This window comes from Monodon monoceros, unplaced genomic scaffold (assembly GCF_005190385.1).
Source record: "Monodon monoceros isolate NGI ecotype Baffin Bay Population unplaced genomic scaffold, NGI_Narwhal_1 Super_Scaffold_2, whole genome shotgun sequence".
In the NCBI taxonomy this organism is placed as follows: domain Eukaryota; kingdom Metazoa; phylum Chordata; class Mammalia; order Artiodactyla; family Monodontidae; genus Monodon; species Monodon monoceros.
Window position 1 is genome coordinate 30,578,860 of NW_021703776.1, and position 10,121 is coordinate 30,588,980.

The following is a 10,121-nucleotide window of genomic DNA, read 5'->3' on the forward strand; positions in this document are numbered from 1 at the left end:
CCTGGTTTCTGACTTATGTGGTGCCTGTACGGCAGGTCCGGAGGCTGCTTCTGAAGTGTAATCAAATGTAGCCTCTTAATGTGGTTAAAGGTGGGGGAGGGGAGAGGAAGCTCATTCCTCCTCTGCCAGATCAGGAGGGAAGAGGAAACACGCGGATGTGAAGCTCAAGACTTTGCTCTCTGTCCGAACCATTTTTGGAGTGGAATGGAGACATAAATAGATGCATCTAAAATGAAGTTATATCGCTACCTAGTGATAATGGTGGCGATGGTGATTCAAAAATACAATTTATACTACCACAAATTATTGACCGTGCCAGGCATGATGCTGCCCACTTCACAGTACCGTCTCATGTAATCCTCCAGTGAGATGGGATCTAAAGAGTCCCATTTCACGGCTGAGAAACTGAGCCACCGAAAGCTTCATTTACCCAGCGTGACCGTGCCAGTCAGTGCAAGAGCCAGAATCCTCACCGAGGTCTCTGACATCTCTTTCCATTTCTTCTCCCCCCACACTGCTGCCCTGTAGGTCTTTGGTCCTTTGACCTCACTGTGACCCAGCTTCTTCAGGAGAACATTCTGGAAACAGAGCGAGGGGCTGTGAACGGTGTGCAGTGTTCCCTGAACTACCTCACGGACCTCATCCACTTCGTCCTGGTCACGCCGGCCCCGCAGCGTGTTCGGTATGCTGGTCTTCACCTCCATCCCGTTTGTGCTGTATTTTTTTAACGCAAGGAAGTGTAAGGTTACAAATGCCCATGCTCAGAAGACAGCGAAGAAGAGCACTTCAACCTGAGAGGTAGGCAGCGCCTCTGACCACTCAGAGCCTTACTAACACTGGCCCCATCTCACTGTTTCCGGTGATTTCCCCGAGTTGCTCCTGGGTGCTTACCTTGTTCCACTGCTACATTTGAGAGCAATTATGTCACCATCACCTTTGGCAATAGCATCAACTGCTTTAAGTGCATCTTTGGGGCGATGGCTACTAGCCAGAGTTTGACTGGGGTCTGACTCGTGGCGTGCCCATTAACAACTCAGATTCCACTCCAGACAACTTGAAGGGGCTTGTTTTAATTTTGTCAACACAATTCAACGTTTTCAGGTTTTTATTGTTCTTTGGGTTCTAAAATTAGGCAGGATCTTCTGGTCAGTATTAAAATTAGAGTTAGATCACGGTCAGTGATGTTTGGTCTCAGTTCCTTGGGTTTTTGTTCTACAGCTGGTTTGTGAACGTCCATTTGATGGGCTGTGTGCCCCTCACGAGGACTGAAGCTATCTGTTGAATTCAATCATGGTAACAACCTTTGGGTGGTTTCTGGGGTCTAGCGTCAGGCCATGGATCTGAGGATCCCTCAGCTGACTTGGGCAGGCTTCGTCTCAGCAATCAAGCTAAGACATCCAGTTTGACCATCTCTGATCAAGAAAACCACTAGTTTGTGATGAGTAAAATTTGAGTTTCTGGCTGCTTAGAAGCAATCAATCAACACTAAAACTATCTTCTGGGGAGCCTAGAAAACCCATATAGCTCTTTGCTTTAAATAATGAATTGCTTCTTTGTAAATGCTGTGGAATAGAAATTCACTTAGCAGTGAGAACAATGAGGCTAGCAATGAAGGCTCCTCAGGCCTCAAAGTACAGAGAACCTTTCTGGGGGTCGTGGGGGAGTCACATTTGGGGAATAGCCTGTAGCACACTCAGTACCACCTTAGCCGGTTGGTGCTGTTGGGAATGATTTTCTAAGACAGGGTTTCTCAAGCTCGGCGCTGTTGACATTTTGGATTAGATACTCCTTTGGTGTCGAGGCTGTCCTGTGCATTGTAGGACACTCTGCAGCATCTCTGGTCTCTACCCACTAGATGGAGGGAGCAGCCCCCAACCACACACCTGTGAGAATCAAAGGTGTCTTCAGACGTTACCCAATGTCCCCAGGGAGGGTAAAATACTCCTCCCCCCATACCCCCTCTTAAGAACCACTGCTTAAAGGAAATGTGAAACCTAAAGGAAAAAATCCACCTATTGTTAAAAGACAAAAATGACCAAAAGTCATTCATAGTAAGGAAATTACAAAAGGGAATTTTACACAGACCTGCTTCTTAGAGCTGAGTTGAGTGAAAACAAGGGAAGGAGAGAATTTTGTGAACATTTTGCTTAACATAAGGTACTTTGAAAAAAATTGTGCTGTATATAAGTTCTGGTACTACTTATGGTGCCACCTCCCCCAATCTTTCCTTTTCCAAGAAAAAATCTGAAAGGCTACGTTACTACACACACACACACACACACACACACACACACACACACCCAACTAGGTCAGGAAACCAGAACTGTTCCTCACATGAATTCTTCACTAAGGAGGCTGTATTTTGAGGAGGTAGCACATCACGTCTCCTGGCCCTTGATTATCCCAATGAACACACAAGTACTTGCACAGGCGAGTCTCAGAACAAGTGTTTAATAAATCCATCCCGAAGTCTTTTATTTAAAACCTCCAGAAGTGCTAGCAGCTTGAGTGTAGAATTTATGTCAAGTCTTCTATGTAGAATTTATGTCAAGTCTTCTAAGTACCACTGGCTCCCTACACCTGCACCTCCTGCCCTTGAAAAATTAGCTGCTTACCTGTAAATTCTGCATTTTAAGTGCAAATTTTACTCTTGCTTTTCCTCCAGGCCTTGTATAGTAGGACAGCAACATGTTTATATTGGATCGTGGAATGACTATCTCCATGTTTCCATGAATATTTCGTGTTTTAGACCAGTACTACCCAACAGAAATATAATGCAAATCACATGTATATAATTTTAATAATATATTTCTAAAATATTATCATTTAACTTGTAATCAATATAAAACTGAGATTTTACATTCTTTTTTATTGAAGTATAGTTGATTTATAGTATTGTGTTAGGTCCAGGTATATAACATAGTGACTCGGTATTTTTGCAGATGTTATTCCACTCTAGGTTACTATAAGATAATGGGTATAATTTCCTGTGCTATACAGTATATCTTTGTTGCTTATCTATTTTACATATAGCAACTTGTATCTGTGAATCCCATACCCTTAATTTGTCCCTTCCCACTTCCTTCTCCCCTTTGGTAACCACAAGTTTTGTTTTCTATACCTGTGGAATCTAAAAAATAATACAAATGATTGTAGATGCATCTTTAAAAAATATTAATTCTTCCAAAGCTGATGTTTCTTACACCTCAGCATGTCAGTTTGCGCTAGATACATTTCAAGCGCTCAATAGCCACATGTGGCTAGTGGCTACTGTACTGGAGTACAGTTTGGGAATCATCTGTGATGATTCCCAAAGTTCCACATATTTCTCCACTATGGGAAGCCTATAAATGATACAATGGGCTCTCTTCTGCCGGGTAGTGGGGGTAACATGCCAGAGCATTTGTCCAACTGGAAAATCATTCCATCAACTACAACATTCTGATCTGTTTTCCAGAAAGAAATCATGGTGACATACGTCAACCTGAACTGACTGGATTTTGTCTGTTTACCTCTGAAACAGATTGATGTGCAGCTGTTCTGGAAATGCAGATGGCAACTGGGGAGGGTACCTCAAGATAATTGGCCCTTGCCGTACAGACAAACTCAAGCAGGGGGCTTTCTAGCCGTGGTTGCGTAGTCCCAGATAAGTCACAATTTTATAACAAAATATCAGAATCAGAACTTTTCAGTTTATGAACACAAGGTAAATTTTGGAAAGGCAATCCTTATGAGTACAAAATTAAAATAAGCCTTTCATACACATCTCTGGCTGTTTATTTGTTCTCAACATGGCTTTCCTCTTGAGGTGTTATCTCTGACCTTGGCTCACAGGGGTCACTGGTTGACTGACCTTACTACCCTGGTCAAATGCCTCAGTCTTTACTATCTCTAGATCCCCCTGTTTCGTTACCTGGACACCTTCTCTGTTCTACTTCTTCCTTCAAGGTACTTCAGATCATGAGGGAGAAAAAGCATCTTCTCACTTGGGTTCCAGGGAGCCTAGAATGTAAATGACCCTGCCCCCTCCACCTTGTCCATTTAAAATTTATATTCAAGTGCCAAATGACAAATTTGCCAACCGGATTTCCTCTGGCTCCTAGGAAGCTCAGAGCCAAACTGGCGGGAGCCTAAAGCCTGAGGTCTAATGGTTTGGTTTTATACCCTGCTCTCTTCTTGCTGCGCTTTTATTCCCTCCTCTAATTATTGTACTGTTTGCCATTTGTTTATAAGCCACCCCAAATCATTCTGGGAATGTGGTGGGGGTATACATAGATATAATACTCTCTTTATAGTTTGTCCTAACAATTGAATCTTTCAGATATTGACCCAGATACTGAGTGAAGTTATTCCTTAAAAGAGAAGTTGAGGGAGGCACATTCTAACCAGCTTCATCTTACAAAGTGTCACAGATAAACCACACCGTGTAAGTTCCATAAAGGCAGGAATCATCCATCACAGGACTTAACACACAAGGGAAACATAGTAGATATTTACGAAGTTATATAAATATTTGTTTGTGGAACCTAAAAAAAAAATACATACCTTAGTTTGGAATATTCACTTGAACTATAAAGACCTGTTTTTTTTAAAAAAAAATTTACTTATTTAATTGCACAGGGTCTTAGTTGGGGCATGTGAACTCTTAGTTGCAGTATGCATGTGGGATCTAATTCCCTGACCAGGGATCGAACCCGGGTATCCTGCATTGGGAGTGCGGAGTCTTATCCACTGCACCAGCAGGGAAGTCCCAAGACCTGCTTGCTTTTAAGAAAAAAAAACTACTTGTCTTTAAAAATGGAGTATGCACATTCCTGAATCTAATTATATGACTCAATCTACCTGAGCTGACATAGTGATGGCACTACTGCCAATACCAGGCAAGTCACATCTGGGGAAGTTAGTGACTGGAGTTCTTACATAAGATTTGACATTTTCAGTGAAACCATAACCATTGAATAGAATTATATTCCAATCACATTTTCTTTTATAGTCATAAAGATTCTCTTCATGACCATAACTCCTCCCTTGGAACTAATAAATCCTCTGAAAACATTTCATTCAACTCCAGATTTGCTTCACTTCTCCTCTTTTGCACCTGAGCACAAAAGAATGGCCTGGTAATTTTAATAGTCATGCTGGCCATCTTTTCACTCTTGCTTTAGCTCTTCTCAACATGCAGGCATGTGCTATGCCAAGGAGGGCAAGTTGACTGCAGCCCTGGGACTGGCTGCAACTCACTTTGGTGACCCTGGGCTGTACTTAATCAAGGTGCTAGATAACTCTGTATTGCCACGGTACAGGGAAGAGTTGGGGGGAGATGGAGCAGGTTAGGTACCACACCTGGAAGCACAAGGAGGCATCTGAAGGCACTGCTTCATCCTACAGGCAAGATGGCCCAAGGGTGGCCCATTGTTCTTTTTTTTTTTTTTTTAAGGAAATAACATCTTATTTAACTGTTTATTGCTTTAATTTTTTATTTTTGGCCACACTGCGTAGTATGTGGAACTTCCCCAACCAGGGATCGAACCAGTGTCCCCTGCAGTGGAAGCTGAGCCTCAACCACTGGACCACCAGGGAAGTCCCCATCCCTCTTTTCAAAAACACCCTTGAATATCCCCAGAGAAAAAGTAATCCATGTGACTTATGCATCAAGCTTTGAGATTAACCCAAACCCAATTACTCAGCACCCAGAACCTCACTTACTCCCTAATTCTCTCACTTAATTCCGTTTTAGCCAGTATCGGCCAAAGCCATTCTAAATTTTGTTGGGTAACAATTTTCTCACTTCATTTTCTGCTACCATGTCGCCACTAGTATACATTGTCAAGAGATGCAGAGAAAAGTGCCAGACCGCTCACACCCTGCCAAATGGGATTGAAGATGCAGCTGTTAAGACAATGAGTATGTGCTGTTGCCTGAACCATCCATAAAGAGAACCTGTACACCCTTGATAGGTGAGGATATACAGATTGTTTCTTGAGTATTTACTTGTGCACGAGTCACTTACATGACCCCAAGGTAATTTTGATGTTTTTGCCACTCTAATCTCAGTAAATCATTCAGTTACTGACCTAAGACTGTCTTCCCACAGATTTCATTGGAAATGTCATTAAGATGCCAGAAGGGGTAAGTTTTTAAAGCCATGTTTATTGAAGTTGAATTTACATTCAGTAAAACTCACTCCAAAATTTGACAAAGGCCAACAGCACCATAATCAAAGCGCAGAGCAGTTCTTCAACACCCACCCCCGACCAAACCCTATGCAACAAACTCCTCCCTGATCCTTAGGAATCCACTGATCTGTCAAAGGGGTCAAACTTAATCATCAAAATAATCTATTATAGGAAAAACTGTAAGCACAAAAAAACAAGTTTTTAAAAGGATACTTTGAAACATACAATGTTTTGAATAGTCAAAAGTGTGGGATTTAGAACTAACCTTTGTAAATTCAAGCAGCTGACAGTTTTCTTAAGATAGCTGTATTGATAGAATAGCTAGTCTAGTTACTAGGTTGAGCTGCAGGCTGGGGCTGGCTGGCAGAAGAATGATTTTAAATAGTTTAAGTGGAGTTGAATTCTACAGAGATTCTCTATGGGGCAGATATATGTTCTTGCAGATATTTGGCACCTTTTCAAAAGTCCTCCCCTGCTACCACCATGAAAGGGACAGTAAGCGAAAACCTCTACTCTGTATATATCAATCGTCACATGTTCAAATACACCTCGTCTCCTCGAAAAGCTTTCAAGCAGCAGCCCTGTAGGAGAAGTATCACAGTAGGTAATTAGAGCAGCAATTACTAAATAAGATGCTATTAAGAAAATACAGTGTCTAGACTATGTTCACAAAAGCAGTGCAGGTTAAGGAAAATGAATTCCCCAATGTACTACACATTGTCAACACAGGTATAGTAATGTTCTGACATAAAAATGAAAAAAAATTTTTTTCAACTCAAAATCCTATTTTACTAATGCTAGCAATTCACCCTCTGCCTCTGGAAGATTCTAACTCAAAATGGCCACCATTGCCAAAGATAAACATCTTGAAAGATTAGATGCCAATCACTTAAAAATCCCCCCCCCCGCAACAACATTTTTCTGGGCATAATAAAGTATTACCTATTTACTAGAGCCCCCCCCCCACCATTTTATTTAAAACATACTTTTTAAAGGTGGGGAGGGGTGTGATTGTACTTAATAAATTCCTACCTATCAAGTTGGCCTCAGGTAAATCCTTTAACCCATCAGAGCAGGATATCCAATCAGATTAGAGTTCTCATCCTTGGCCAAGAATTCTATTCGTATTTATTAACTCAAGCCAAATTCTTTCCATTTGGTCCATACCTGTTTGCCAGCGTCTTGAACTGGACTGAGCCTGGTAGGAAATTGAGAAAAACAATGTTAAGAATATCATATGCTAACTTTTTATGGTTTTGTGTGTGTGTATATGTGTGTGTTTGGTAAAGAGTCTTTTATTGGGCTACCTACCAGCTACCTTTGATGAATAAAAAGCTACTTTTAAGTAGAGTTCCTTTAAAACAGCTGCATTCTCCAAACTTCCTGACACTGGGAATCTCCTGTAATTTCCAGCCAGGAGTAAAGTTAAGTAGTGAACTAAGTGCCAATACTCTGGGAATCCATTTTACAGAAAGCCAGCAGTCACCAACCTTCCAATCTCCCTGTTACAGTTGCATGGAACATTATCAATTTGGAAAAAATAAACATTACTAGCAACAGTATTTACCTAGGAAAGAGGGAAATAAACTTTAACATTAAAAAAAACCAAAGGAAGCCTGAGACTTGCTTACCCAGAGGCAGAGCCCAGGGAGTGTACAACAGTCCTCAGCACTTGCTCAGTTTCCAGTCCTTAAACAGACACTGGCTCAGGCTGCTGCTTCCTTGACCTGCTACCTGGCTCTCTCAGCCCATGTCCCTCTCCCAGAGGCAACCATTTGGCTCAGCAGGAATCCCCAACATCTAAACCAATTGTAAAACAAAGCCTGAGCACTGCATTTCTCTCTGTGGTAGTGCCATTCACCAGAGATCCAGGTAGTCGGGGCAGGGAAAACTGTGTGCTCCCACCCCATCTATATGGCTGGAAAGGGGGTGCCTAGGACAGTTTGCAACGCTGCTCTTTGTTTCCTCTTTAAAAGCAGGATAAAATTGATGTCCCATTTGGTTTCCTAATTAGTAAAGTTAGTTATTTTCTGATCAGTAAAAGGGTCTTTCACCACTGAGGCAAATATGTAAAACACCCCACAAGCCTCACATTTCAAGAGAAGATTACTAAGCGGTACCAATGATACCTATAACGATTCCTTCATTTCATTCACTCAACGCTAAATTTAGATCTCTACAAATTCTATGGAATTTAGAGAGTAATCCTTTCTATAGGAACGTATAGCAGTAAAACACAGTAAAAATGCCCACTGATGCCGAAGAGAGCCACACCGAAACTTAGAAACTCTTTTTTCATACAAACTTTCTCTAGGGCAACCTTTCCTCTTTATCTTGGCGGACACAAAACCCCAACGGTGCCGACTTTTTCCCAGGACAGACAACCATGACGAGCCTCACAGCCTGAAAATGTTGGAAGAGGGTCCCATGCTGCATAACGCACTGTCAGTCCTGAAAAGTTGGGGGAGAAAATTGCTCCCTCATTAAGGCTCACAGTAGTTAACCGCTTCCGCAAGACTCAACGCCAGACCTTTTAAAGAGCCCAACCGCCGGGAGAAGTGGCAACTGGAAGGCACTTGTGGCAGGGGAGTGTCTGTGTGGGCTAAATTCCCTCCGTTTCTCGCCAACACCGGAATTAACACTGCTCCGCTCTGAAGCTTAAAAGTGTTTCAGGGGCGTGATATTAACCCGCTTCCTAAACTGGCCGTTCCGGGGTCGTCAGAGCCACCGGGGGCCCCGCGTGCGCCTAGAACACGGACACCACCCCGGGCTCTGCGCCTCCGTCCTGGGTCAGTTTCATTCTCTAAGTTTTGTTTGTTTGTTGTTTTCTTTTTTCATTGCAAAGGAGCTTGAAGCTCCCTGTGGCCTGGATCCCTTGGGCGTCGGGGTCACAGGTACAGAAGGTGCCGGGCGCCTCGGTCCCTGGGAGGAAAAGGGGGTCTTTAGGCGCCAGGAGGGTCATTCCCGGGGAGTAAGGGTCCCCGGCACACTGAGGACGTCCCCGCCCCAGAGGGGCCCTCACAGGAGCTCCCCTGGGGGCTGGGAGGCCTCTCCCGAGGGGGTGCTGAGCTCCGCCCCGACGGAGCGGGCCCGGGGACAGGAGGGGCGCGCGCGCCCGGTAAGTGCCACTGGAGAGACCCGCAGGCCACGTGGCGGGCTCTAACGTCGAGCTGGTTGGAAACCACTTACCGAGTCGTGCGCCGAGGCCGAAAAGGGAGGGGAAGGGAGAGACCCAGTTTAAGAGGGGCCTGGGCGGTCAGCGCCCAGCGGCAGCCAACCAAAAAGTTGCCCCAGCGCCCCGCCCGGCTCGGGACCCGGCCCAGCACCAGGCCCAGCACCCGCCCCTCCAGCGGCGCGCGGAGGCCCTCGCGCGTCCCCTGCCGGCGGCCTGGGGCAAGCGGGGCAGGCGGCGGCCGCCCGGGTCTCCCCTAGCTCTGGCCTCGGGCCGACCGACCGAACTTTCGCCTCAGAGCCCTTCCTAGGTGTGGTGTCCATTTACCTCGCGGCAGGTTCGATGGAGCTCTTGGCACCCTAATAATGTTAGATATTTATGCCCGTCTCCCCTTTCCCCACCTCAAGTATCCCGTGTTCTCCCCCAGGGGGGTCTGCAAGCCACTAGAAGTCCCCAGCCTTGCTTTTTAAAAAAAAACTATTTTTTTAAATGAATTTATTTATTTTTGGCTGCGTCAGGTCTTCGTTGTTGCACGTGGGGTGGGCTTTCTCTAGTTGCGGGGCGCGGGGGCTACTCTTTGTTGCCTTGCGCGGGCTTCTCACTGCGGCGGCTTTTCTTGTTGCAGAGCTCGGGCTCTAGGCGCGCGGGCTTCAGTAATTGTGACTCGTGGGCTCTAGAGGGCAGAGCTTACTGGTTGTGGCGCACGGGCTTCGTTGCTCCACAGCAGGTGGGATCTTCCCAGACCAGGGCTCGAACCCGTGCCCCCTACATTG

General features: G+C 44.7%; 1 protein-coding gene and 1 non-coding gene across 6 annotated transcripts in view; one reads left to right on the top strand and one right to left on the bottom strand.

The window, feature by feature from the left end:
* Positions 1-8,704, top strand: part of FAM126A (family with sequence similarity 126 member A) — a 149,138-nt gene extending 140,434 nt beyond the window's left edge. The window contains exons 13-16 of one of the 5 annotated variants that reach the window (XR_003795086.1): positions 529-798; positions 5,818-5,957; positions 6,095-6,129; positions 8,491-8,704. The gene's annotated coding sequence lies outside the window, so the exon portion shown is untranslated. Of the gene's footprint in view, positions 1-528; positions 799-3,457; positions 3,712-5,817; positions 5,958-6,094; positions 6,130-8,490 lie in introns of those variants that run through there. The other 4 variants (XR_003795087.1, XR_003795090.1, XR_003795091.1 and 1 more) reach the window with 4 other exon arrangements.
* LOC114902142 lies at positions 7,218-7,288 on the bottom strand. The gene has a single exon (XR_003795374.1). It is a non-coding gene; the product is annotated as a small nucleolar RNA SNORD93 (small nucleolar RNA).
* Positions 8,705-10,121: the final 1,417 nt, after the last annotated feature.